This window comes from Manis javanica, chromosome 12 (assembly GCF_040802235.1).
Source record: "Manis javanica isolate MJ-LG chromosome 12, MJ_LKY, whole genome shotgun sequence".
In the NCBI taxonomy this organism is placed as follows: Eukaryota; Metazoa; Chordata; class Mammalia; order Pholidota; family Manidae; genus Manis; species Manis javanica.
In genome coordinates, this window is record NC_133167.1 from 49,044,462 (window position 1) to 49,071,761 (window position 27,300).

A 27,300-nucleotide genomic window follows, 5' to 3' on the forward strand; every position below is an offset into this window, starting at 1 on the left:
CTGTAATGAGGTTTGTGGGGGAAACTTGGTGAAGGGGTGAGTCTAGTAAACATAATGATCTTCATGTAATTGTAGATTAATGATAAAATGAATTTTAAAAAAAGAATTGCCAAGGGTGGGTATCTTTGTCTAATTTCTTTTAAAAAATTTTATAATTAAAAGGTTTTTTATTGAGATACATTAAAATAAAATGCACAAATCACATTGTACAGCTTGATGAATTTTGACATGTGTTATGCACTCATGTAACCATCACCCTGATCAAGATATCAAACATTCTCACTAATATTTTTCCCTACACTTACTCTACCCATCCTTACACCCCCTTCACTATGCCAACCACCTGTCAGTTCTCTGTGTCTAAGAGTCTATTTTTGTTCTGTTTGTTTGTTTTGTTTTTTAGATCCCACATGTAAGTAAAACCATACAATAGTCATTTTCCTTTCTCTGACTTATTTCACCTAGCATAATACCCCCTAGTTCCCTTCATGTTGTAAGAAATTGCAAGGTGTCATTCTTCTTTGTGGCTAAGTAATAGTCCACTGTGTATATGTACTACCTCTTCTTTATTGAGTTCATCTGTTGATGGAAACTTAGGTTGCATCCATGTCTTGGTTATTGTAAATAATTCAACAGTAAACATAGGAGTGCATATACTTTTTCAAATTAGTGATTTTGTTTTCAATGGTTAAATTCCCAGTAGTGGAATTACTGGGTTGTATTGTATTTGTATGTTTAGTTTCTTGAGAAACCTTCATACTACTTTCTGTAGTAGCTGCACCAATTTGAAATTCTACCAGCAGTGTGGAAGGGTCCCGTTTTCTCCACATCCTCACCAAATTTGTTATTTGTTGTTTTTGGGTAGCAGCCATTCTAACAGGTGGGAGCTGTTATCTCTTTGTGTGTTTGATTTAATTTTATATCTTTTTTTTTGTTAAGTATTATTGATAAACACTCTCCTGAATGTTTCACATGAAAAACAATGTAACTATTACAATCAACCATATTATGAAGTCCCCACCCATACCCCATTGCAGTCACTGTCCATAAGTGTAGTAAGATGCCACAGATACACTATTTGCATTCTCTGTGCTACACTGTCTTCCCTGTGACATACCACACCATGTGTACTAAACATAATACACTTCAATTACCTTCCTTCATCCCCGTCCACCCTCCCACACCCCACCCCTTTTGTAATCGCTAGTCCCTTCTTGGACTTTGTGAGTCTTCTGCTGTTTTGTTCCTTCAGTTTTGCTTCATTTTTGTACTCTGCAAATGAAGAATATCATTTGGCACTTGTCTTTCTTGCCTGGATTATTTAGCTGAGCATAATATCCTCCAGCTCCATCCATGTTGTTGCAAATGGTAAGATTTGCTTCTTTCTTATGGCTGAATAGTATTCCATTGTGTATATGTACCTAATTTTCCTTATCCACTCATCCACTGATGGACATTTAGGATGCTTCCATATCTATGCTATTGTAAATAATGCTGCAATCAACATGGGGGTGCATATATCTTTTTGAATCTGAGAAGTTGTATTCTTTGGGTAGACTCCTAGCAGTGGGATTCCCAGCTCAAATGGTATTTATATTTTTAGCTTTTTGAGAAACCTCCATATTGCTTTCCACAATGGTTCAACTATCTTACATTCCCACCAGCATTGTAGGAGGGTTCCACTTTCCCCACATACTCGCCAACATTTGTTGTTCTTATTTTTTTATCTCTTTTTTTTGAGAGTGCATCTCTCATATTTATTGATCAAATGGTTGTTAACAACAATAACATTCTGTATAGGGGACTCAATGCACAATCATTAATCAACCCCAAGCCTAATTCTCAACAGTCTCCAATCTTCTGAAGCATAATGAACAAGTTCTTACATGGTGAAAAAGTTCTTACATAGTGAATAAGTTCTTACATGGTGAACAGTGCAAGGGCAGTCATATCACAGAAACTTTCAGTTTTGATCACGCATCATGAACTAGAAACAATGAAGTCATATATGATTTTTTTTTTTTTGATGCTGGTCATCCTAACTGGTGTGAGGTGAAATCTCACTGTGGTTTTAATTTGCATTTCACTGATGATTAGTGATGTGGAGCATCTTTCCATGTGTTTGTTGGTCATCTGAATTTCGTCTTTGGAGAATTGTCTCTTTATTTACTCTGCCCATCTTTTAATTGGGTTATTTTCTGTTTGGGTGTTGAGGCATGTGTGTTCTTTATATATTTTGGTTGTTGACTCCTTCTCAGATATGTCCTTTACAAATATATTCTCCCATACTGTAGGATGCTGTATTTTTCGGTTGATGGTGTCCTTTGCTGTACAGAAGCTTTTTAGTTTGATGTAGTCCCATGTGTTCATTTTTGCTTTTGTTTCACATGCTTGAAGAGGTGTGTTCAGGAAGAAGTTGCGCATGTTTATATTCAGGAGATTTTTTTCATATGTTGTCTTCTAAAAGTATCATGGTTTCATGACTTACATTCAGGACTTGATCCATTTCGTGTTTGCTTTTTTTAAAATTTTTTTATTAAGGTGTGATTGATAAACACTCTTATGAAGGTTTCACATGAAAAGCCAATGTGGTTACTATATTCACCCACATTATCAAGTCCCTACCCATACCCCAATTCAGTCACTGTCCATCAGTGCAGCAAGTTGCCAGAGATCTACTATATCCCTTCTCTGTGATACACTGTCCTCCCTGGGATCCCCCGCACCATGTGTGCTAAACATAATACCCCTCAGTGCCCTTCTCCCTCCCTCCCCACCTGTCCTCCCACACCCCTCCCCTTTGGTAACCAGTAATTCATTCTTGGAGTCTCTGAGTCTGCTGCTATTTTGTTCCTTCAGTTTTGCTTCATTGTTATACTCCACGAATGAAGGAAATCATTTGGCATTTGTCTTTCTCTGCCTGGCTTATTTCACTAAGCATAATGTCCTCCAGTTCCATCCATGTTGTTGCAAATGGTAGGATTTTTTTCTTTCTTATGGCTGAATAGTATTCCATTGTATATATGTACCACATCTTCTTTACCCATTCATCTACAGATGGACACTTAGGTTGCTTCCATATCTTGGCTATTGTAAAAAATTGCTGCGATGAACATAGGGGTGCATATGTCTTTTTGAATCTGAGAAGTTGTTTTCTTTGGGTATACTCCAAGAAGTGGGATTCCAGGGTCAAATGATATTTCTATTTTTAGTTTTTTAAGGTACTTCCATATTGCTTTCCACAATGGTTGAACTAGTTTATATTCCCACCATCAGTGTAGGAGGGTTCCCCTTTCTCTGCATCCTTGTCAGCATTTGTTTTCTTAGTCTTATCGATGCTGGCCATCCTTACTGATGTGAGGTGATATTTTATTGTGGTTTAACTTTGCATTTCCCTAATGATTAGTGATGTGTAGCATCTTTTCATGTGTCTGTTGGCCATCTGAATTTCTTCTTTGGAGAATTGTCTCTTCACATCCTCTGCCCATTTGTTAATCGGGTTATTTGCTTTTTGGTTGTTGAGGTGTGTAAGTTCTGTATATATTTTGGATATTAACCCCGTGTAGGATATGTCCTTTACAAATATATTCTCCCATACAATAGGAGACCTTTTTGTTTTGTTGATGATGTCCTTTGCCATACAAAAACTTTTTAGTTTGATGTAGTCCCATGAGTTCATCTTTGCTTTTGTTTCCCTTTCTTGAGGAGATGGGTTCAGGAAGAAGTTGCTCATGCTTATATTCAGGAGATGTTTGCCTATGTTGTCTTCTAAGAGTTATGGTTTCATGAGTTACATTTAAGTCTTTAATCAATTTCTAATTTACTTTTGTGTATGGGGTTAAACAAGAACCCAGTTTCATTCTCTTGCATGAAGCTGTACAGTTTTGCCAACACCAGCTGTTGAAGAGGCTGTTATTTCCCCACTGTATATCCATGGCTCCTTTATTGTATATTTATTGACCATATATGGTTGGGTTTATATCAGGGCTCTCTCGTCTGTTCCATTGGTCTATGGGTCTGTTCTTTTGCCTGTACCAAATTGTCTTGATTACTGCGGCTTTGTAGTAAAGTTTGAAGTTGGGGAGTGTAATGCCTCCAGCTTTATTCTTCCTTCTCAGAATTGCTTTGGCTATTTGAGGTCTGTTGTGGTTCAATATGAATTTTAGAACCATTTTCACTAGTTCCTTGAAGAATGCTGTTGGTATTTTGATAGGAATTGCATTGAATCCAGAGATTGCTTTAGGCAGGATGGCCATTTTGACAATAATGATTCTCCCTATCCATGAGTATAGGATGTGTTTCCATTTATTGGTATCTTCTTTAATTTCTCTCATGACTGTCTTGTAGTTTTCAGAGTATAGGTCTTTCACTTCCTTGGTTAGGTTTATTCCTAGGTATTTTGTTCTTTTTGATGTAATTGTGAATGGAATTGTTTTCCTGATTTCTGTCTATGCTAGTTCATTGTTAGTGTATAGGAATGCCACAGATTTCTGTGTATTAATTTTGTATCCCACAATTTTGCTGAATTCAAATATTAGATCTTGTAGTTTTGGAGTGGATTCTTTAGGGATTTTTATGTACAATATCATGTCATCTGCAAACGGACAATTGAACTTCTTCCTTGCCAATATGGATGCCTTTTATTTCTTCATGTTGTCTCATTGCCGTGGCTAGCTCCTCCAGTACTATGTTGAATAGAAGTGTGGATAGTGGGCATCCTTGTCTTGTTCCCAATCTTAAAGGAAAAGATTTCAGTTTCTTGCTGTTAAGTATGATGTTGGCTATGAATTTGTCATATATGGCCTTTATTATGTTAAGGTACTTGCCCTCTATACCCATTTTATTGAGAGCTTTTATCATGATTGAATGTTGAATTTTGTCAAATGCTTTTTCATCATCTATGGAGATGATGTGGTTTTTGTCCATCTTTTTGTTAGTGTAGTGGATTTTCTAATATTGTACTATCCTTGCATCCCTGGAATAAATACTTGATCATGGTGGGTGATCTTTTTAATATATGTTTGAATTTGGTTTGCTAATATTTTGTTGAGTATTTTTGCATCTATGTTCATTAAGGATATTGGTCTGCAATTTTCTTTTTTTGTGGTTTCTTTGCCTGGTTTTGTATTAGAGTGATACTGGCCTCTAGAATGTCTTTGAAAGTACTCCCTCTTCTTCTATGTTTGGGAAAAGATTAAGGAGGATGCATATTCTGTATTCACTACATGTTTGATAAAATTCAGCGTTGAAGCTATCTGGCCAGGAGTTTTCTTTTATGTATTTTTTTATTCCAATTTAATATCATTGCTGGTAATTGGTCTTTTTAGATTTTCTGTTTCTTCCTGGGTCAGCCTTGGAATATTGTATTTTTCAGAAAGTGTCCATTTCTTCTGTTATCCAGGTCATTAGAATATAATTTTTCATATTATTTTCTAATAATTTCCTTGTATTTCCATGGTGTCCATGGGGATTTTTCCTTTCTCATTTCTGATTCTGTTTATATGTGTAGGTTCTCTAGACTCTCTTTTGTTCTTGATAAGTCTGGCTAGGGCTTTATCTGTTTTGATTATTTTCTTGAAGAACCAGCTCTTGCTTTCTGTCATTCTTTCTCTTGTTTTATTTTTCTCAATTTTATTTATTTCTGCTCTAATCTTTATTATGACCCTACTTCTTCAGACTTTGGACCTCAGTTTTTCTTTTTTTCTAGTTTCAATAATTGTGAGTTTGGACTGTTTATATGGGGTTGTTCTTCTTTCCTGAGGTAGGCCTGCATTGCAGTATACTTTCCTTTTAGCATGGACTCAGCTGTGTCCCACAGATTTTGTGGTGTTGAATTACTGTCATAATTTTTCTCCATATATTGCTTGATCTCTGTTTTTATTTGGTCATTGATCCACTGGTTATTTAGGAGCATGTTGTGAAGCCTCCATGTGTTTGCGGGATTTTTCATTTTCTTTGTGTAATTTATTTCTAGTTCCATACCTTTGTGGTCTGAGAAGCTGGTTGGTCCAATTTCAAACTTTTTTAATTTACTGAGGCTCTTTTTGTGCCCTAGTATATGGTCTATTCTTGAAAATATTCCATGTGCACTTGAGAAGAATGTGTATTCTGCTTTTGGGTGTAGAGTTTGTTAGGTCCATCTGTTCTAATGTGTTCTTTAGTGCCTCTGTCTCCTTACTTATTTTCTGTCTGGTTGATCTGTCCTTTGGACTGAGCACAGTGTTGAACTCTACTAGAATGAATGCATTGCATTGTTTCCCCTTTTAATTCTGTTAGTATTTGTTTCACATATATAGGTGGTCCTGTATTGGATGCATAGATATTTATAATGGTTATATCTTTTTTTGGATTGAACCTTGTATCATTATTTAATGTCCTTCTTTGTCTCTAGTGACTTTTTTTGTTTTGAAGTCTATTTTGTCTGATACAAGTACTGCAACTCCTGCTTTTTTCTCCCTATTAGTTGCATGAAATATCTTTTTCCATCCCTTCACTTTTAGTCTGTATCTTTTGGGGTTTGAAGTGAATCTCTTGTAGGCAGCATATAGTTGGATCTTGTTTTTTTATCCAGTAACTGACTTTAATTGGTGCATTCAGACCATTTACATTTAGGGTGATTATCAATAGGTATGTACTTATTGCCATTGTAGGCTTTAGATTTGTTGTTAGGAAAGGTTCAAGGGTAACTTCCTTACTAAGAGTCTAACTTAACTCACTTAGTATGCTATTGCAAACACAATCTAAAGTTTCCTTTTTTCTCCTCCTTTTTCTTCCTCCTCTATTCTTTACATATTAGGTATCATATTCTGTACTCTTTGTCTATCCCTTGATTGACTTTGGGGTAGTTGATTTGATTTGCATCTGTTTAGTAATTAATTGTTTTACTTTGCTGTGGTTTTATTTCCCCTGGTAACAGCAATTTAACCTTAGGAGTACATCTATAGCAGTCCCTCCAAAATACACTGTAGAGAAGGTTTGTGGGAGGTAAATTCTCTCAGTTTTTGCTTATCACTCCATCAAATTTAAATGATAACCTTTCCAGGTAGAGTATTCTTGGTTTGATGTCCTTCTGTTTCATTGCATTAAATCTATCACGCCACTCCCTTCTGACCTGTAATATTTCTGTTGAGAAGTCTGATGATAGCTTGATGGGTTTTCTTTTGTATGTGATCTTTTTTCTCTCTCTGGCTGCTTTTAAAAGTCTGTCCTTTTCCTTGATCTTTACCACTTTAAATATTATATGTCTTGGTGTTGTCTTCCTTGGGTCCCTTGTGTTGGGAGATCTGTGTACCTCCATGGCCTGAAAGACTTTCTCTTTCCCCAGATTGGGGAAATTTTCAGCAATTACCTTCACAAAGACACTTTCTCTTTTTCTCTCTCATCTTCTTCTGGTACCCCTATAATATGAATATTGTTTGGATTGGTCACACAGTTCTCTCATTATTTTTTCATTCTTAGAGATCCTTTTTTTTCTCTGTGCCTCAGCTTCTTTTTATTTCTTTTCTCTAATTTGTATTTCATTCGTCTTCTCCACCATATCTAATCTGCTTTTAAAACCTTCCATTTCTGTTTCATTTTTTATACTGTGTTCTGTAATGATTTGATTTCCAACTTCATTCCTGAGTTCTTTAATATTTTTCTGTACCTCCATGAGCATGTTAATGATTGTTATTTTGAAATCTCTTTCAGGGAGATTCATGAGACCAGTTTCATTTTACTCTTTTTCTGGTATATGTAGGATTTTTTTTTGAAGCAGTTTCTCATATTTGTATGTGTTGGCTTCTTGTGTCCAGAAGCTCTATTCTCTGGAGCTACTCAGCCCCTGGAGCAATGTCAGGGGTTGTAGGGGATCAGTGATGGTGCATGGAGGGAGGAAAGAGCTGTTTCCTGCTTCCCATCCACTATACCTGTATCCACTGACAAAACCAGTAGGCAGAGCACATGGATATAAGCCTCTATGCTTTACATTTGTAGCTGCTGTAGGAGGGGCCTCCCTCTGTCTGGCCTGACACCAGGGCAGGGTTTGCTGGTTTGTGAGCCAAGTGTGGGCTGGTGGGAAGGAAGGTGCACCAGGCTGCATATCATGGTGGGGAGCCTTAGAGCTGTATAGCCATCCAGGGCTCTGGAGCACCTGAAAATTATGAAAGCTCCCAACATGCTGGTCAGAGTGTACCTGTACTATTTTGTCTACCTGTCCTTTCTCCTGAGCAGTAAGCTCTGTTCTATCCTTGCCCCTTCAACAGCCCTCTCACTGTTAGGAAGTTTCTCAGACTGCCTGCCTTTCCTTTGTCCCGAACTAGCCGGATATGGATCCCTGTTTTTCACAAGTGGCTGGAATCTCAGTCTCTCCAGGTGTTCTGCCTGTCTTAGCTTTCCAATCCCCCAAATCACCAGAGCACCATGCAATGTAGGTTTATGCTCCCAGGGCAGATCTCCAGAGCTAGGTGTTCAGTATTCCCAGCCTTCCACTCCCTCCTTGCTCCTCACATCAGTGAGCTGGGGTGGGAGAAGGGCTTGTGTCCCACCTTCAAGGCTTTGGTACATTACCTTGTTCCATAAGGTCTGTTCTTTTCTCCAAGTTTCTGCAGTCTGTCACAGCCTTCTTTCCTGTTGCTCTTTCACAATTATTTGTATTAATTATATTTTCATATTATATTTAGTTTTAGGAGGAGGCCTCTCTCACCTCTCACGCTACCATCTTTCTGCTATTCCTCTTTGTGGTTTTGATTTGCATTTTCCCTGATGATTAGTGATGTTGAGCATCTTTTCATGTCTGTTGGCCATCTGTTTCTTTATCATTGTCTAACTTCTGATCTTTGTAATACAATATTCAGTGTTTCACCAGTAAGTATACATGTTAATTGTAAGTTTTTTGTACATGATCCTTTATAGGTTGAGGAAATTTATGTCTGTTTCTAGTTTATAGATTGTTTATTTTTTATTGTGTAAGTGTATTCGAATTTTTCAAAATTCTAATTGAGATCATCATGTGGTTTTGATCATTATTCTATTAACTTGTGTTAAATTGGTTGATTGTGTTATGTTAAACCAATCTTAAATCCCTGGGATAAATCCAGTTGATCATGGTATGCAACCTTTTTGTATATTGCTGGATTTTGTTTGGTAGTATTTTATTGAGGATTTTTATGTTATATATTCACCAGGATCTTGGTCTATAGTTTAATTTTCTTTGATATCTTTGATTTTTGTATAAGGATAATGTATGTAAATCAAAATGCATTTATAACTGTTTTGTGAGTAATTCATGTTAATTCTTTACTTTTTGGTATAATTCATCTGTGAAGATATCTGGACCTGTTCTTTGTGGAATGTTTTGATTATTTAATCTCTTTACTTGTTATAAGTCAATTCTGATTTTCTCTTTCCCTTGACCATTTTTGGTAGTTTGTTACTCTCTAGGAACTACCCAATTCTAGTAGATTATCTTATTTGTTAGCATACAATTATTCATAATATTACTTTAAATTATTTTTTATTCTAGTATGTTGGTAGTAACAGCAGCTCTTTTCTCTTGATTTTAATAACTTAAGTCTTCTCTCTTCTTCTTAATCATGCAGCTAGTATTGTAATGTTTCTTGATCTTTTGAAAAAGTACATTTTGTTCCTTTGATTTTCTCTGTTGTTTTTGTTACCTCTATTTTGTTTTTTTCTTCTGTGGTCTTTATTATTTTCTCTCTTACGCTTGCATTGTGTTTAGTGTGCTCTTTTCTATTTTTTTAAGGTGGAAAGTCACTGATTTGAAATCTTTCTTCTTTATAAAGTTAAACATTATAGATATAATTTTCCTCCTAAGCATAGCTTTCACTGCATTCCATAAGTTTGACATACCAAAATTTTCTTTTCTTTCATCTCAAAGTATTTTCTAGTATCCTTTGTGATCTTTTCTTTGACCCATTGTTCACTTAGGAGTATATTTTTAATTCCCACATATTTGTTACTTTCTGAATTTTCTTCTAATATTTTCCAATTTTATTCCATTGTAGTTGGAAAACATACTTGGTATGATTTAACTAAATAAAACTTTGCTGTGTTTTATAGGCCAAATTATGGTCAGTCTTGGAGAATGTTCCATGTGAATTTTAGGAAAATGTCCACTCTATTGTTACTGAGCATTGTGTTCTACAGATGTTTCTCATATCTGTCTATTCTGGAGAATGCATCATGTTTATCTGATAAGAGTTTGTATCTGTTGTTTTTGAATGGAGTATTCATCAAATCTTTGTTAGGCTTAATTGCTGTGTAGTACTGTTTTTTTTTATTCTGTCCATTATTGAAAGTGATGTATTAAAGTATGTAGCTATTATTGTTGAATTGTCTGTTTTCTCCCTTTAGTTATGTCAGTTTTTGTTTCATGTATTTTAGGATACACTTCAAGCATTTAGAATGTATGTTAGGTGGATATATGCTTATAATTCTTTTATCTTCTTGATAATTAGCTCTCTTGTCATTATAAAATATCCCTCTTTGCCTAACAATTTTCTGCTAAACTTGTTATTTGATATTAGTATAGCCACCCTTGATCTCTTTTGTGTACTGTTTAAGTGGCATGTCTTTCATTATCCTTATGCTTACTCTGCTCTAGCCTTTATTTGCTGCTTTCACAGAAACTGAAAGTTAGAATTTAGAGACTTCTCTTTCCTCTCCTGAGCACATGCACATTCCTGTGTATCTCTGTTGCCTTCTAGATTTCTAGCAATACGTCAGATTTGTCTAAGTTTCCTATGTACATTTAATTCTCCAATTATATATATATGTGTGTGTGGGTGTATGTATGTGTATTCATATGTATATATAATTTTTTTGTCAGCTTCTTGTCAGCCATTGCTAACAATGGCAATTAAGGCTCTGACCCTATTAAACAGTGCTGCTTATTACCTTTGATGAATGCTGTGAGAATAGGCTTTTTGTCAGAGTACATGCTGAGTCAGGTCAGCCAAGAGACACTATGAGAGTGAAGCTTTCAGTGAGCAATTAAAGACGTCATATGGTGGCAGTTCTTGGGGAATGGAACTTTTGCAGACTTCCAAATGTTTTGTTCTGATCAGTGGCTGCCAAGCTGCTGAATTCATGGTTCTTTGGTTATCAAAACTGTTTTTACACATTCATCAAGCTAGGTAGAGGGGTGAATAAGGGTAGAATTTATCTGAGCTTGCAATATATCAAAGCTAACTTAGATTCGACTGTGTTCTTGAACAAACACTATTAAGATTGTTACAAATGTTTACTTTTTAGTGTTCTGAGAAGTTGATTTTGATAGTTCTACCAGTTTTATAGCTTTTATAGAGGAATGTGTTTTTGAGGTCCTTACTTTACAATTCTAAGATTGTCCCTTGCTAAATACCTTTTCAATGTGAATATAATGTTTAATTTATTCTGTGTTTATTAAGTACCTACTATGTTAGAGATAATATTTAAATTAATAGGGTTAGAAGGAAGCTGGGACACATGAACTCATGATGGCTCACAGTTGCTGAGCGGCAGTGCAGCGCCTTGTGAGATGCCAAGCACCTTACTGAGTGCTCTCGCTAACTGCACACAACCACTCTGTAAGGGAATTTTTATTTATTTCCTTATCTGGATAATGGGACTCAAATTTAATGACAGCAAATTACTTGTCTATGCTATTACAGCTGGTTTGGGGTTGGTCACTCTTGAAATCAAGATCAATACCTCTTAACACTAAAATGTTATAAAATTGTGATACTTTCAAGTGTGTACATTCTGTTGTTCAACAAATTTAAATATACTCAGCATTTGTGTTTCATAAGTTGTTTTGTGAATAGTTTTCTTGAAAGTAAAAAAAAAATTTTACTGAGTGACATTCTAGATCAGGTGAATTATTGAAATCCTCACTCAAATAACAATGCCCCAGAGTTCCAGAGATGTTTAAATTATTCATTGAAAAGACGTGAAGTAGTATTATAACTTAAATGTGATTGTTTTTAATACTGTCACACAAGACATATCAAATTGTTGTACTCCAGACCTTATCCAAAACATGAGTTAAAAGTGTGACCTGAAAGCTTTTTTCTGAGTCAATAGGAAAGATCAAATTTATCTTCTAGAATTTTCACCAGGGAATAAAGGCAATATGCCCTTCGTAATATCAGCTTTCCATCTCAGCAGGGAAGACCAGAAATGTCACTCTGAATTTCAATTTTCTTGGAATTTTCCATGTGATAATGCTTTAGATATGTTCTTTTAAATTTGCTTTCCAGATTTTAAATAATACTTTTAGTTTAAGGAGGTATAGTTTAGAAACATTTAAAGCTATACATATCTAGCAATCTCAAAAATACTTAGGCTGTTCATCATATATGTTCATATTTTCTTGAAGATCTAACAAATTATTAAAATGCAACTATATAAAAGTTGCATAGCATAGTGTTTTCACATTAGGGTGAGCACCAGAATGAGGTGACTGGGACACTACAGACATAGAATTTAAGGAGCATTCATGCTCAGAGTCATTCTAATGAATTCTGTGCTAGGATTCTAATGAAACCAGTGCTAATCCTGGTAGTGACTATTTCTTTATACTTTGCACTTGAATCTGCTTGCATGACCCTATGAGAGAACACCTCCATAAATTCTGTGCCGTCAGCACCTCATCATTTCACCTTAGTTGCATCCCTGTCATGCAGAATGCTGACAGTAATTCTAATTATTGGACAAATAGACTGAGCTTAGAAATATTGTTCAAATAGAGCGTACTTGAATCTGAAGTTAATTTTAGGTACAATTGATCTGATTATTTGCCTTTTCAAGCTGTAGTTCATCATTGTTTTAACTTCTATAACATATTTTAGGTATGTCTGGTGGTACAAAGCTTTTTCATTGTACTAGTTCAATAATTATATGGTCATATATTTACTTAATTACATATTCTTATGGAAGTTGCAGACCATAACAGTATCAGAATTTAGAGAAAAAAGATCACTATAATTTACAGAGATTTAAAAATATCATAAGGAAATATTATGAGCACATTTATGCATTCATGCCAATAAATTAGATAATTTACATGAAATGGACAAATTTCTTTAAACATACAAGCTACCGAAGTCTTCTCAAAAAGACATAGCTAATATGAATAGTAACTTAGGTATCAATGAAATTAAATTTTAAAGTTCTTGCCACAAAGAAAACTATGCTCAGATGCCTTTATTAGTAAATTCTACCAAAAATTTAAGAAACATCCCTAACTGTTGACATATACTCCCAGAAAATGGAAAAGGAAATAATTAATGCTTCACAACAACTCAGTTGATAGGCCGTCATGTATCTGTTACCAAAACAGAAAAAGAGTGTAGAAGAAAGGAAAACCAGACATATATGTTTCGGGCTTATGGACGCAAAACTCTTTCCAAAAATGTTAGCAAATCAAATCCACCATTTATGAAAAAATAATAAAACTATGACCAAGTGGGGTTTATCTCAGGAATGAGATACAAGGCTGATTAAACACTGAAAAAAGAAAAGTAAAATTAATATCTGTTATCTCTCAAGGTATTAAAAGTGGGATGGAGAGAAGGGAGAGTTGATTAATATATTTTGTAAGGGAACTTTCTGTTGGTATACAAATATTCTCTATCTTAATTACTATGTTGTTTACACAATTTACATTTATCAAAACTCACCCACCAATACATTAAGTACCTGGGTATTTTGTTTTATGAAATATTTACCTCACTAACTCATTTGAGTCGAAAATTTAGAAGCTATTAGGATGGAATAATATGCAGTATTTGATTATAACAAAGCAGTTAAGATTAGAAGAATAAAGAGACAAAAACAATAGATTAATATAAAACAATAAACAAGATGGTCGATATAAATCTAAATAAGCACTGATTAAAGATAAATGGACTAAGCCCTCAAATAAAAGGTAAAAATAATCAGAATGAGTTAAGAAAAATAATCCAACCGTGTGAGGTGATTAGGGAGCACACTTTAAACATAAAAGCACAACAAAGCTGAAATGAAAGGATTAAATAGACCTAACATTCAATTTCTAAAAAAGGGGAAAAACTGTTATAGTTTAAAATTTTAGCATGCATTTTTCAGACAGAAATCAGTAAAGTCATATAAATTCTGCCCAAAACAATAAATAACTTGTTTTAATTAAAATGTGTAGAATATTCTGTGTAACAGTAGAAATATTCACATTACAAGGCCATATGGAAAATCTTTAGGAAGGTAAATAAAGTTGTCAACCCTATATAGCAATACCAAATGATAAAAAAGAAATAAAATTTAAAAATATCAATATCAAAAATACAAATGATTATACTTGATATCGCCACAGTTCTTAAAAAATGATAAAGATAAAATCATCTGTATGACAGAATTACAGTGTAGATAATGTTATGTATTGAAAATGTAACTTAGAACAAAAACAAGGACAATTAGAAAATTTTAATATTCCTAAATCTGATTTAAAAATTAAATTGCAGTTCAAATCAAAGAATACTTTGGTCCAGATGGCTTCACTTGTGAATTCTTCTAAACATTTAAGGAAAAAATACCAATTTTACACAAACTCATTAAGAGAGAAGAGTATAAGATGACACATATCAGTTCATATTAGGACACTAAGAAATCTCCAAACCAACATGGACTATAGCAGAAAGGAAAATAACATTCCAATATTCCAAATGAATATAAATGCAAAAACCCTAAACACTATTGAAGCACAACAAAACAAACAAAATGTTTAAAAAGAAATATGATTAACTGGTGTATATTAACTCTCCATATTTTTTCTAACATTTTTTTAAAGCAACAATGTGTTTCACTCCTTAACATGAAAAATCAGAAAAATCAGAATTACCTGAAAGGATGATAAGATTAGTCTGATAAAATTCATTGCCTGTTTATGATAACAGACGTTTTGTTCTCAAGAAATTAGAAATTGTGTTTATCCTAGTAACAAATACCTACTGGAAACATGCTACTAAATAGTGAAATAACTGAATTATTTTCCCTCAAGGACAGGAATGTCTTGTGCATGTCTACCCTTACATGCTTTGTAAAGGGCATCTTACCACTGAGCTGGTTTTGTAACCTATTGTGAGCAGATATGAACTGCTAACCTGTTTTAATTTATGGAATATGAAAGCATATGCAGGAATATGTACTTTAGCTAAACTACTAAGCATTTAGTGAATATAAAACCATTGAAATGCTTATGCAGGCCAACCACTATATCTGGAGGCAAACTGATAGGAAATAATAGAATATCTATCCAATCAGTGTAAGGCATATGCCCACACTCAGTGAGAGCTAGGGAATTCAAGTCTGGCCTACTACGTCATGACTGAACAACTTCTAATTGAGCAACCATTGCTTGATTCCCTTCATGAAACACCGACGATCAGTGAGCAGAATTCATGTGGCGGTGGTCAAGGCAAAGAGAGCCTGACCAATTCAGATACACCTCTCCAACCTTCTTAGGCTGTGTAGCCATTTTGCTTGTTAAGGAAATATAAGCTTTACTTTATAAATGCTTAGTGCCTTATTTTCCATCTGTATTTTACATCTCAAGACACAAGGTTTTGATATGATCTACAAAATTAAATTAAAACTAAAAATTGGAAATTTAAACAAAATGAATCTCTTCTATATTCAACATTGTACTGGAGTTCCTATAAGGGGCAGATACAAATTTTTTAGGGGAAAAAGAAAAAACTACACTTCATTTTCATGATATGATTCAATACATATAAATCAATAAACCAGTAGGGTTATTATGTGAATTTATTAATGGGGTAGAATACAACTTGAATATACAATTATCAATAGTATTTCTATATACCAATAGGCAACTAGAAAATAAAAGTTTAAACACTATTTCAATAGTATCAGAATAATTGAATAAAAACTTATGAAGTAGATATAAAAATCTTTGAGATAGAATAAATACATTTAAGTAAAGTCACCAAAATATATGCTACTCAAAAATTAAGAAGACTTAATGTATTTGAAGTCTCATAAATATTAAAATATATATTTTGCTATTTACTTATTTATAGGCTCCACACAATCACTAACAGAATCCCAGTGGATTTTTGGGGGTATAAAATGATAAGGTAATTCTAAAGTTTACATAGAACTATAAGATAATCTTGAAGGAGATGATCCCTGTTGGAGAGCTTATAATTCCAGAAAAGTTAAACATATAGACCAATGGTACTAATTCAAGTGTCCAGAAAAACCTCAGAAATAGTGATCTTTTTAATTTGACTTACAGTAAAGTACAACTGAAAATCCATAGGAAAGGATTATTTTCAATGTCATGATGAATCAATTGTACATCTGGTTGGAAAAACATAATGTCCACTGCCTCACTGGTAGTTAAAAAAAATAGATGTGAAATTCAGATCTAAATATAATAGATAAAACAATAAATATTTATGAGGAAATGTAGGAGAATAACTTCTCAAAGCAGGACACAAAAAGAATTAACCATCAAAAGATAACATTAATAAATTGGACTTCACTAAAATTAAAACCTTCCATTCATTGAAGACACGATTACAGTAGTGAAAAAAGTGAAGATATTAAATATATATACATATATGTATAGCCAAAATATTGCCTGTATCCTGAATATATTTTTTTAATCCTATAAATCAAAAAGAAAAAAGTAAACAAAAGTTTGAGCAGGCACCTCACAGAAGAAACAGGATTGTTCATTAAGCACATGAAAACGTGCTCAGCACCTTTCCTCTGTAAATACATACTACATGTGATGTGGTATTACTACACACACAGAATTATCTATAATTATGAACACATTTTTTCAATTAACAAGACTGCAAGTAAAGTATAGATAAGGATGTGGAGCAGGTGGAACTCATATATTTCTGGTATGTAAGTTTGTCTTTGGAAAACTCATTGACCGTATCTACAAAACTCATAAAATCCTACCCTGTAACCCAGACATTCCATAAAAAAAATATTTTGTATGTATGTATCCAAGTATAAGGAGTGCATATGCCCATCAAAAGAATATGCACCCGAGTATTTATTTGGGGGTATTCATAACTGCCAAATCAGGGAACAACCTGAATGCCCATTAAGAGCAGGTTATATAAGTGAATTGTAGATTAATCAAACAACAGAATATTATACACCAATACAAAGGAATGGCTTGTTGCTAACTGAGGAAAATACAGTGAAAGATTTACACAGAAAAGAGCACATATCATATATTCCATTTATTTGAAGGGTGAGAGGAGGCAAAGCCAATCCATGGTAATAGATATCAAAATGGTGATACATTTGGGCAGGGAAGGAGTCACTGGGAAGTATCATGGGGGAGAAAACCGGGAAGTGGCATGAGGGAGCCTTCTGAAATGATGGAAATATTTTGCATCTTGATGGATGGGTGATAGTTACAGGAATGCATCATATGGAAAAATGAATCAATCTGAGTAAATTTAAGATTTTTACATTTTTATTATGTAGTATTAAAGGATATTTTAAATTAAATAAATATAAATAATTTGGGCACAGAATAATCATCTAATTTGCCTTTGTTCTTTTTTGTAAAAATATGAAAAATCAGAAGTTAAAATTATCCCCATTTTTCAATGTCATATGTTCTTTTCACATAAGTCCTGATTTAAAAATATATTGTATGTTTCAACTTGGTATTTCAATATATGATACTGATTTAGTTTCCAAAACCACATTAAATAATTTGAAGAATCATAACTTTAAATGATGTCAAATATATACAGAATCTTGAAATAACAATCCAAAACTCCCAAGGAATATTTCTATGTCATTTAACAAAACAACTGCCAAATACTGGATTAGTTCTTTCAGGATTACAAAAAAGTCCTAATGCTGGGATGTTAATTTTATTTTAAGTATGATCTTCATACTCTGCCATTTCATATATATTCAGTCTTTCCCAATAGAAATACAGTCTATTAATGACTCTAATTACATCTTCCATGTTGGGAGTTTATAAATATAATACAAGTATCCCTGATGATTCTAAGCAACTTTTGCATAAAGAAGCTACAAAGTCATTCAAACTCTTAAACGGTTCTTTTGAATCACTATATTAATCATGTTCCTGAGCCAGTGGTCCAGGTGTGACAGCATGGAAACAAAAAACCCAGGAAATAGAATAATGCAATTAATTTACATTTTTACATTTGTGATTTACTGAGCCTGTCACCATACCATAGTTGAATTTCCTGGATATACTCTCACCAAGTAGCAATATTAGTGGACACATCTGCATGAGAGAATGTTAGATCCCAGCTAAATCCACATAAATAAACTGGCACTAAATAACTTTTATGCAAAACTTATATAGAACCTTAAGGTTAGCTAGCCTCTATATCTCTTTTTTTATGCAGTGCACTTAAAAATAGGTCATCCATCTACCCTATCTTAAACTATCACATATATACATCTTCCCCACTTCCTTTGCACTAAGCCACTCCCCTAAATACTTATTTACCAAGTTAGATACAAATTTAAATTTTGGGGTCCTCTAAGCTATTAGAGGAAACACTTAATTGTAGATTAGAATATGACCTTTTGTGATTTCACAAGCATAAAAAAAGTACCAAAGATAACTACAAATTTTACAACAATATCTACAGGTCAAGAATGCAAATAGATAACAAAAGTTTAACATATGAATATTAAATAGAAGCAAAAGTTTAGGTTTCTTTTAGGTAGGATGAAATGAACAATGAAAATTCCACTCTTGTCATGATTCCATTGTTGGATTTATATAACTTAAAAAATGAAACCTATAATATTTTTCTTGATGAATAAATTGTGGAACAGTAATTGAGAGGACAGAAACACTGTGGGAAACCTTGAGGTTTTAAGGTAAGAAAAAATGTAGTTACTTTAACAAAACCAGAAGAAATACACAAAAGACATCAGAGCTTGTAAATTTTTTTAAAAAAATAATGATTCAGGAATCATATTAAAGCTTGTAAAAAGACTCAAGAATTGTATGGCAATACATTTTTATTTGTCCTTAATAGCATTATTAATGTAAGAATTAATTTAGATTTACTAGATGAAACAATGCTAACTTTGAGACTGGGAGATAAATACATTCAAACTGCTTAAAATTAACTTTAGTGCAAGAGTTATTATTGCTGATTCAGTTTGGTAAGAACAATGCAAAAATCAATGCAAGTGGGGAAACAAATTGAGCTTGGTCTAAGATTTGAGGGATTCTAATAGTGCTCTCTTAAACTGCAGCCCCTTAGGCATCACACAAAATGAAATACATAATCAGCTTTCAGTATGTGTATGCCTTCATTAATCATAAAGTATAGGCAAATTCAGAGCTTGCAAACTTTGATTCTTTATTGTTGCTTCATGTTAATGACTATTGTCATTTATTCCCCTTTGGGTTTAACATCTTCAGCAACTGTAGAGTACAGATGGTAGAAAGCCCTTGTAGAAATGTCATCAGCAAATGTGGACATGTTGTATTCAAAACACATGATAAAGGAAAATAGTGAATTGCTCCCTAGTCTAAATAATAAATCAAAATGCTATAAAATAATATGTGGCAATGAAGTGACAATTTTGTCTTATCATTGGAATCACAGTGTATTTATTACAAAATTAAACATTAATGGCTATTAAGTGCTTATGTTAGACAAAAATATATAGAATAATCTCCATGTTCAAATTGATTTCAACATTAGTAAACTAAGCCTATATCATTTATAAAAATATTACTACTATTTCTAAAAACATTTAGAAAATTGTTCAAAAATCTGCAGCACTAACATTATCTTGGCATTAGCATCCTATAAAACTATGTTAATCTATAAAACCACTTTAATCCCGTAAAACTGTTACAACTATAGTCAGAACTTTATTTGCATGCAAACACCACCCAAATAGCACCAACACATTTTTTACAGGAATTTCAAAAATTTAAACATTTTAACATATATAAAATTTACCAGATCCTCCACTTTTTGTACAAAGAAAATAATACACAGCCTTGAAAACTAACCTTTGGTTAGGTTTCTAACAATATAAAAGGATACTGACTTAGAGGAACACATAACTGAATAATTATCAAGCTTATTTAGGTCTATTTCAAACGTGATAGGAGCAATCAATCTATTTCCAACAACATTTATTTCTTTTATATAAAAGGCTATGGGATGTAGAGAGAGGAAATCAGGTCTTCCTGTGACCAACTAGATTGGGATCCCTAGTGGTATTTTGAAATACCGGTGTTTCATGATCTTGCTCTAACTAGTAGTTTTAACAAGTTTGATTTATAACAAGCAAAGTCCTTAAATTAAAAATTGCTGCACTTCTGTTGTTTTATACTGTTTCTCAAAGAGCAGACTGCCTGCATTTGAATTACCCATTCTGCTAGTTAAATATAAAGATTATTATTTCCATCTCAGTTCTATTAAATCAGAATACCTCAAGCTAAATTTCTTTCGGTTAGAGCCCTGCTGCTATGCTTTTATTAATTGGTTCTTATTTCATAAATCCACAAATCTAGCCATTTTTCTGTATTTTCCATAGCTTTATCACAAAGCCTAGATGTTACTCTAGCACTTTCTGGAATGACCTCAATACAAACTGGCAAATTTCTTCTTCCGTTTTCTGGATTACCATATTATTGATTCATTAACTTTGAATTTACAGGTAACACTTTAGCTCATGCCTAAATGAAGCTTATCTAAGTCATATATTTTTCTCCATAAGGAAGAGTAGATAGAATATCAGCATTATGGTTGGGGGTATTTTAAATAGCAAAATCATGAAAAAAGCACAAAAATGCAAAAAAAAAAAGTGGCACAAAATAAGCCTTGAATAGGACACTTGTTTACAGTATGAGAGTTGAAACAAGAAAGCAAGTTTCATGTTGTTCAATATCATTTGGGAATATGTATATTGGGAATATGTATTTGGGAATATGAATGCTTGATACTGAGTAAGATCTCCATTTATGTGATTTTTTTACCACAGACTGAATGGCTTACACAACAAATACTTATTTCTTACAGTTCTGGAGTCTGCAAGTCCGAGTCCAGTGTGACAGCCCTGTTAGGTTTTTGGTCAATCCTCTCTCCTAGTTCACAGATAACCTCTCTCTAACTGTAAACATATGAATTTTGGGAGGATATAAACATGCAGTCCATAACAAATGAGAATTCTTTAAACTATGGTTTCATCTCTGATTAATCTACAATTACAGAAAGAACATTATGTTTACTAGGTTCCCCCCTTCACCAAGTCCCCCCTACATACCCCTTCACAGTCACTGTTCATTTGTGTAGTAAGATGCTGTGTAAAATCACTACTTGTTTTCTCTGTGTTGCACAGCCTTCCCTGTGCCCCCCCACGCACTACACATGCTAATTGTAATACCCTCTTTCTTTTTCCCCGCCCTTATCCCTTCCTTCCCACCCATCATCCCCAGTCCCTTTCCCTTTGGTAACTGTTAGTCCATTCTTGGGTTCTGTGATTCTGCTGCTGTTTTGTTCCTTCAGTTTTCCTTTGTTCTTATCTCCACATATGAGTGAAATCATTTGGTACTTGTCTTCCTCCACCTGAAATATTTCACTGAGCATAATACCCTTTAGCTCCATCCATGCTGTTGCGAATGGTAGGATCTGTTTTTTTTCTTATGGCTGAGTAATATTCCATTGTGTATATATACCACCTCTTCTTTATCCACTCATCTACTGATGGACATTTAGGTTGCTTCCATATATTGGCTATTGTAAACAGTGCAGCGATAAACATAGGGGTGTATCTGTCTTTTTCAAACTGTAGTGCTGCATTCTTAGGGTAAATTCCTAGGTGGAATTCCTGGGTCAAATGGTATTTCTATTTTGAGCATTCTGAGGAACCTCCGTACTGCTTTCCACAATGGTTGAACTAATTTTCATTCCCACCAGGAGTGTAGGAGGGTTCCCCTTTGTCCACACCCTTGCCAACATTTGTTGTTGTTTGTCTTTTCGATGATGGCCATCCTTACTGGTGTGAGGTGATATCTCATTGTGGTTTTAATTTGCATTTCTCTGATGACTAGCGATGTGGAGCATCTTTTCATGTGCTTGTTGGCCATCTGGATTTCTTCTGTAGAGAACTGTCTATTCAGCTCCTCTGCCCATTTTTTGATTGGATTATTTGCTTTTTGTTTGTTGAGGTGCATGAGCTCTTTATATATTTTGGATGTCAATCCTTTATCGGATCTGTCATTTATGAATATATTCTCCCATACTGTAGGATACCTTCTTGTTCTATTGATGGTGTTCTTTGCTGTACAGAAGCTTTTTAGCTTGGTATAGTCCCACTTATTCATTTTTGCTTTTGTTTCCCTTGCCCGGAGAGATATGTTCATGAAGACGTCACTCATGTCTATGTCCATGAGATTTTTGCCTATGCTTTTTTCTAAGTTTTATGATTTCATGACTTACATTCAGGTCTTTGATCCATTTTGAATTTACTTTTGTGTATGGGGTTAGACAGTGATCCAGTTTCATTGTCTTACATGTAGCTGTCCAGTTTTGCCAGCACCATCTGTTGAACAGACTGTCCTTTCCCCATTGTATGTCCATGGCTCCTTTATTGTATATTAATTGGCCATATATGTTTGGGTTACTCTCTGGAGTCTCTATTCTGTTCCACTGATCTGTGGCTCTGTTCTTGTGCCAGTACCAAATTGTCTTGATTACTGTGGCTTTGTAGTAGAGCTTGAAGTTGGGGAGTGAGATTCCCCCACTTTATTCTTCCTTCTCAGGATTGCTTTGGCTATTCGGGGTCTTTGACGGTTCCATGTGAATTTTTGAACTATTTGTACAGGTTCTTTGAAGAATGCTGTTGGTAATTTGATAGGGATTGCATCATATCTGTATATTGCTTTGGGCAGGATGGCCATTTTGACGATATTAATTCTTCCTAGCCAGGAGCATGGGATGAGTTTACATTTTTTAGTGACCTCTTTAATTTCTCTTAAGAGTGTCTTGTAGTTTTCAGGTTATAAGTCTTTCACTTCCTTGGTTTGGTTTATTCCTAGGTATTATATTCTTTTTGATGCTATTGTAAATGGAATTGTTTTCCTGATTTCTCTTTCTATTAGTTCATTGTTAGTGTATAGGAAAGCTACAGATTTCCATGTGTTAATTTTGTATCCTCCAACTTTGCTGAGTTCCGATATTAGTTCTAGTAGTTTTGGAGTGGAGTCTTCAGGGTTTTTTATGTACAATATCACACATCTGCAAATAGTGACAGTTTGACTTCTTTACCAATCTGGATTCCTTGTATTTCTTTATTTTGTCTAATTGCCATGGCTCAGACCTCCAGTACTATGTTGAATAACAGTGGGGAGAGTGGGCATCCCTGTCTTGTTCCCAATCTCAGAGCAAAAGTTTTCAGCCTCTCGCTGTTCAGTATGATGTTAGCTGTGGGCTCATCATATATGGCCTTTATTATGTTGAGGTACTTCCTCTCTACACCCATTTTGTTGAGAGTTTTTATCATGAATGGATGTTGAATTTTGTCAAATGCTTTTTCAGCATCTATGGAGATGATCACATGGTTTTTGTCCTTCTTTTTGTTGATGTGGTGTATGATGTTGATGGATTTTCGAATGTTGTACCATCCTTGCATCCCTGGGATGAATCCCACTTGGTCATGGTGTATGATACTTTTGATATATTTTTGAATTCGGTTTGCTAATATTTTGTTGAGTGTTTTTGCATCTACGCTTATCAGGGATATTGGTCTGTTGTTTTCTTTTTTGGTGGGGTCTTTGCCTGGTTTTGGTATTAGGGTGATGTTGACTTCATAGAATGAGTTTGGGAGTATTCCTTCCTCTTCTATTTTTTGGAAAACTTTAAGGAGAATGGGTATTATGTCTTCTCTGTATGTCTCATAAAATTCTGAGGTAAATCCATCTGGTTCAGGAGTTTTGTTCTTTGGTAGTTTTTTGATTACCAATTCACTTTTGTTCCTGGTAATTGGTCTGTTCAGATTTTCTGTTTCTGTCTGGTTCAGTCTTGGAAGGTTGTATTTTTCAAGGAAGTTGTCCATTTCTCCTAGGTTTCCCAGCTTGTTAGCATATAGGTTTTCATAGTATTCTCTAATAATTCCTTGTATTTCTGTGGGGTCCGTCGTGATTTTTCCTTTCTCATTTCTGATTCTGTTGATGTGTGTTGACTCTGTTTTTATCTTAATAAGTCTGGCTTGAGGCTTATCTATTTTGTTTATTTTCTCAAAGAACCATCTCGTGGTTTCATCGTTTTTTTCTATTGTTTTATTCTTTTCAATTTTATTTATTTCTTCTCTGATCTTTATTATGTCCCTCTTTCTGCTGACTTTAGACCTCATTTGTTCTTCTTTTTCCAATTTTGATAAGTGTGACATTAGACTATTCATTTGGGATTGTTCTTCCTTCTTTAAATATGCCTGGATTGCTATATACTTTCCTCTTAAGACTGCTTTTGCTGCGTCCCACAGATGTTGGGGCTTTGTGTTATTGTTGTCATTTGTTTCCATATATTGCTGGATCTCCATTTAATTTGGTTATTGATCCATTGATTATTTAGGAGCATGTTGTTAAGCCTCCATGTGCTTATGAGCCTTTTTGCTTTCTTTGTAGAATTTATTTCTAGTTTTATGCCTTTGTGGTCTGAAAAGTTGGTTGGTAGGATTTCAATCTTTTGGAATTTACTGAGGCTCTTTTTGTGGCCTCGTATATGGTCTATTCTGGAGAATGTTTCCTGTGCACTTGAGAAGAATGTGTATCATTTTGCCTTTGGATATAGAGTTCTATAGATGTCTATTAGGTCCATCTGGTCTAGTGTGTTGTTCAGTGCCTCTGTGTCCTTACTTATTTTCTGTCTGGTGGATCTGTCCTTTGGAGTGAGTGGTGTGTTGAAGTCTCCCAAAATGAGTGCATTGCATTCTATTTCCTCCTTTAATTCTGTTAGTATTTGTTTCACATATATTGATGCTCCTGTATTGGGTGCATATATGTTTATAATGGTTATATCCTCTTGTTGGACTGAGCCCTTTATCATTATGTAATGTCCTTCTTTATCTCTTGTTACTTTCTTTATTTTGAAGTCTATTTTGTCTGATTCTAGTATTGCTACACCTGCTTTTTTTTCTCTCAGTTGTTTGCATGAAATATCTTTCTCCAGCCCTTGACTTTTAATCTGTGCATTTCTTTGGGTTTGAGGTGAGTCTCTTGTAAGCTGCATATAGATGGGTCTTGTTTTTTATCCATTCTATTACTCTGTGTCTTTTGATTGGTGCATTCAGTCCATTTACATTTAGGGTGATTATCAATAGGTTGTACTTATTGCCATTTCAGGCTTTAGATTCGTGGTTACCAAAGGTTCAAGGTTAGCTTGTTTACTACCTTACTGTCTCTCTTAACTTGCTTATTGAGCTGTTATAAACACAGTCTGATGATTATCTTTCCCTTCTTTTTCCTCCTCCTCCATTCTTCATATGTTGGGTGTTTTGTTCTGTGCTCTTTTTAGGAGTGCTCCCATCTAGAGCAGTCCCTCTAAGATACCCTGTAGAGGTGGTTTGTGGGAGGCAAATTCCCTCAACTTTTGCTTGTCTGGGAATTGCTTAATCCCTTCTTCATATTTAAATGATGATCATGCTGGATACAGTATCATTGGATCAAGCCCCTTCTGTTTCATTGCATTAAATATATCATGGCACTTTCTTCTGGCCTGTAAGTTTTCTGATGAGAAGTCTGATGATAGCCTGATGGGTTTTCCTTTGTAGGTGACTTTTTTCTCTCTCTGGCTGCCTTTAATACTCTGTCCTTGTCCTTGATCTTTGCCATTTTAATTATTATGTGTCTTGGTGTTGTCCTCTTTGGGTCCCGTCTCTTGGGAGTTCTGTGTGCCTCTGTATTCTGAGCAACTATTTCCTCCCCCAGTTTGGGGAAGTTCACAGCAATTATTTCTTCAGAGACACTTTCTATCCCTTTTTCCCTCTCTTCTTCCTCTGGTACCCCTATAATGCGGATATTATTCCTTTTGGATTGGTCACACAGTTCTCTTAATATTGTTTCATTCCTGGAGATACTTTTATCTCTCTCTGCATCAGTTTCTATGCATTCCTGTTCTCTGGTTTCTATTCCATCATTGGCCTCTTGCATCTTATCCATTCTGCTTATAAATCCTTCCAGAGTTTGTTTCACTTTTGCAATCCCCCTCCGGATGTCTATACTCTCCCTCTGGACTTCATCCCTTAGCTCTTGCATATTTCTCTGCAGCTCTGTCAGCATGTTTAGGATTTTTATTTTGAATTCTTTTTCAGGGAGACTGGTTAGATCTGCCTCTTCAGATCCTTTCTTAGGCATTGTTTGAACTATCTTGGACTGGACGAAATTTTTTTGCCTTTTCATGTTGATAGCAGTGGCTGTAGGCAGGTTGTCGGTGTGTCAGGTTGGAGAAGAAAGTCCTTTCCTGCTTGCTGGATGCCTTGCCCTTCTCTGCTGCCTGTGACGGTTACCTGCACTCCTGGAGCAGCCACTTGGTTAGTTCCCTAAGCTGCTGTGGTTGGGGTGTCTGTCAGAGCAGCATGGAGCCCTGCGGGGAGTGTCAGGCACTCCAGGTGCATTCCTCCATGCTAGCGGCACCTCTGCCGGGCAGCTGTGTGGCAGCAGTGGCCTTTGGGGCTGGCCCGGGCAGCTGTGTGTTGGGCTGGGATTCCAGTTGGCTGCTGGGAGTGTGCCTGCTCCCTCTGGATCTGCTGCAGCTTCACGTGGGGCTCTCCCATGCGGGCCTCTACCGGGCTCCTCTGGTTTCACTGCCACCAGTGCGTGCGAGCCATGCCTGGGCTGTTTGGTTATGCCGCTGCAGTCTTGCACAGCCTCTCTTGGTTCTGTCTGGTGCCATGGTGCACAGATCTGATCCCGGTCCCTTCTGGCACTGGTGTCCCCAGAATGCGCTGCCACTCTCCCACTACTGGGCTGGTGTGTCAGGATCCGCACCAGTTGGAGGAACGACTGGCAGGCTGCTTAGTGCCATGAGTGGCTTCAGTGTTGCACTGCCTCCCTGTGGTTTAGGGTGCCTAAGTTTCCCCGGGATTCCCAACTGCTGGCCATGAGTGCCTCAACAACTTCGTCCAGCTATGGGGTTCCTGTCTCTTTAAGACTTGAAGAAAGCACTCGCTTTTCTTTTGTCTCAGGGGATCTGGTTGTGGGAACCTGCATTTCAGGTTTTGCTTTTCTGTTTCTCTAATATCCAGCACCCCGTGCACCTTGTGTCTGTG